We start from the raw sequence: 3692 nt of genomic DNA on the forward strand, positions 1-3692 counted from the left end.
TACCTATGGGCAAAACCCAGAGGCACACACATTTTTATTTTGGCACTGAGATTTAACTAGCACTCTAATTTAATTTCCTGAAACCTGACCAATTTTCCTCTTTGGAAGTGAAGTGACCTCACCTACCTATGAAGAATATAAATGGACAAATTATGAGCTTATTCTAGTGGCTATAACTTTATTCCACTATTTATGGAAATTTATTTGAAACACTTACATACTCCTCTAGAAATCCAGGGTCAAATGAAATCAAGGTAAAAATGCCATATTCTGCTAACGTTACCCAAACCTTCTGCAAACATGTTTTACCAAATTACGTTTCAGTATTATAGACTGAACAGCAAAAATGCCCTTACCTCCTCAGACCATGGAGCAAAAAGAAGGGAGAAGCAAAATTCCAGCTAAGCAGCTGCGTTTCCTGATTCAAAGAACCCTGTTCCTAGCAGGCCTGGTCCCAGGGAACTCCACTTTCCAACCTGAGGTCTTCCAGGGAGTTTAGGAAAGGTTGTTTAGTTCTCAGGCTTTCAACGTACAGAAGGCAGCATGGAGAAGGGAAGGATGTTACAGCATTTTGTTTCAGCCTCTTTCCCAGCCCCCTCCCTCAGTATTTGTGGATGCCAAAGGGACAAACCCTATAGAGTTGGGACAACTCAGGCAGCAGAAGGCTGAGCAGTGAGGTGTGTTGATGAGGAGGTGAGCAGGAGCTTACTTAGTGTAGAAGCTGGCTGGGAAGCAGAGTACCATAGGAGAGATGCTGAGGAATTGCAGGAAGAGGTGAACTGGAACCTGTCTGTTCTCAGTGTGACAGTAGCAGAGCCATTCCTTGATCAGGAGTCTCCAAGGGTGTCCCTTTCATTGTATTTAAGAAAACACAGACAGACAGTTATGATGTTGTGGGTCAGAGTCAAGACAACAGAAATGCTGAAGAAGGGGACGCTGAGTAGAACCACATGTGGCAGTCCTGCCAAGAGGATGGAAGCCAGCCAGATGCCCTGGAGATTTGCCACCTGAGGGCTTGGGTTTACTTCACTGTGTGCCACCACTACATTCATCCTGCCAGTTTTGGAAGGTCAACCGGTTTGAGGTGCAGCTCTGGCTTCTACACTCCTGGAAGCCTGAGCTACACATTTTTAATAGCTTCACTCTATTATCAATTCTTAAAAAATCTTTAACAGTGCAAATGAAAACCATGTACAATCTTTTATAGACACATATTTTACCTTTTCCATAGCTCTCTTATAACATTTATTTTAATTATAGAAGCTATTAACATATTTCTCTTCTCTGGTAGACTGGTTGCTTCCAAGGGCAGCTTTGCTTTCTTCATTTTGACCCCTGGGTCTATATCATTGTAGCTGCTAACACTATTGAATTTTATCTGAACCCTGTGATACTGGAAAAGAGCAACAGTTAAAGAAAGCCCCTTACCTTTCTGTGTTCTGGAAACAGCTTACTGGGAGGAGCAATCCTTCACTGTAAGATTTAGGTAAGACTCACTGATGACCCTCCCTTTTGCTTCCCTATGCCAGACCCTCCAAATTCTCATCTTTTTCTCATTAATGATTAGTTGAATCTCTTGTTCCCACTGGTCAATCAGAACAAAGTGCCCTAAAAGAAAACTTTGCTGAAGTTTCTCTGTCCCCAAGGCCCCTGGATTTTGACCCACCCTCAGCAGCACACAGACCCACCTTACAGCCTGTAGGCTGCCAGAATGGAAGACTGACCTGCTCTCCACCCTGTCCAGCAACTTCACTACTTTTGCTTCTCCCAAGCCCCATACTCCTCCCTATAAAAGAAAAGCCTCTTGCTCTTGATCAGAACATTCTCTCCATTGCAGTCGTCCTTCTGAATAAAGTTTTTCCTTACATAGGTATGGATTCATTTTTTATTTGATATTGCTCAATACATATTTTGATATACTGGTGAATTAAAGGTAAATGCATCTTATACCACTGCCTCTTCAAATTTTCCACATTTTTTAACAAACATACTGCCATGAACTTCAAAACTAATCAATGTATAGTTATCTTTAATTGACCTCCTATTTTGAACCTGCCACCTTTATTTTATTAACTACAAGTGTATGCTGTCTCTGTTCCATTTCTATCATACTAGTTCTGACTGTGATCATCAGCTCATTTAGACAGACCACAGTAGCTTCCAACTCACTCTCCCTTCTCCTTGAATCTCTTCCTTTTTACATTAAATGTTGCCACCATAGTCATCTTTGCAAAATAAAAATAACCCCCTCTGTGTTATTCCTTAAGAAACAAACATAAATGGTTCTCTGTAACCTATAGGAGAAAGTCCAAACTTACTGTCTTATCATAGAGAGAGATTAATTGTTATAGTGGCAGTTCTCATTCTGCTCTTACTGCTATTCATGCTTGAACAATAATTTTATGTACTTGCTGCCCATTGTAACTCCAGACCACTCTTGTATGCCTGCGTGTATTATATCATTTCTGTTATTTATTTGATGCAAGTTATTTACTTCATTAGTTAATGCCTAGAAAACCCCTACTCTTCTGCAAGTTCAGTTCAAATTTCATTTTCTCACATGCATGTTACTCAAATTCCAATCAATATTGGGTACCTAATCGTTTTTTTTTACATTTGACTTAATGTAGTACTTATGACATATTTTTGAGTGTACTATTTATGTGACTTTGTAGAATAACACCTCATCAAAATCATTTGGGGGGCACACAGGGAGAGGGAGAGAATCTTAAGTTGTTTCCACATTCCCAGCTTGGAGTCTGACGTAGGACTCGATTTCAGGACCTGAAGATCACAACCTGAACAGAAATCAAGAGTCGGATACCTAACTGACTGAGCCACCCAGGTTCCCCTCAATGTCAATATTTAATATGGTTCCAGAAACACAGTTATTGCTCCGTAAATGTTTAGCGTGTTAATTATATATACATGTTTCTTTCATTTAATACATTTTCTGATTATAAAGGAAATATATATACTATAGAATTATTAGAAAATAGCATGGCAATAATTAGAAATCAGTTCTCCCATAAATATGCATTTTAAAAATTTTTCTAATTTCGAGTAACCATTTTATTCATAACATTCTGTCTCAATCTCTTTAAATAAAATGTAGTTTCATATGGTTTTATTCATAACATTCTGTCTCAATCTCCATAAATAAAATGTAGTTCATATGATAAATATGGTATAAAATGCTGCATATTTCTTTGTTATTACATAATTTTAAAGATGTAGTTTTTCTTAAATATTATTTTTAAATTAGTAAATAATCTGATGCCACAAAACATTGACTTAAATGTTTCACTTTTGTTAGACATTTGCATTGTTTCTGAATTTTTACTAATATACATACAGCATTATGATATGTGCATAAATTATTAATTATAAATAAAGGAATGAATAGCCTGATTTTATAAATTTAGAGCATATTAAGAAGTATACCAATATATGATACATAAGGATACATAGGAGGAAGTGTCATAAATTTAAAAATATATGTGATACGTATTGTTATATTTTCCTATAATATCTATGCCTCCATTAATAAACATTTGATTGACATATGACTATGTGTGTGTGCTTGCAAGTGTGTATTTTTCTACATGCAATTTGTGCCCTGTGGTGTATAGTCTGTTACCTTGAGTCACTTCTTGGCTTGTAAGTAACAATTTAACTTATATTAACCCCTA

General features: G+C 37.2%; 1 pseudogene; it reads right to left on the bottom strand.

The window, feature by feature from the left end:
* Positions 1-601: 601 nt before the first annotated feature.
* Positions 602-1052, bottom strand: LOC114211482 (ORM1-like protein 2 pseudogene; annotated as a pseudogene).
* Positions 1053-3692: the final 2640 nt, after the last annotated feature.

Source organism: Eumetopias jubatus, unplaced genomic scaffold (assembly GCF_037043125.1).
Source record: "Eumetopias jubatus isolate StellerSeaLion01/CBP00866 unplaced genomic scaffold, mEumJub1_p1.0 scaffold_3, whole genome shotgun sequence".
Classification (NCBI taxonomy): domain Eukaryota; kingdom Metazoa; phylum Chordata; class Mammalia; order Carnivora; family Otariidae; genus Eumetopias; species Eumetopias jubatus.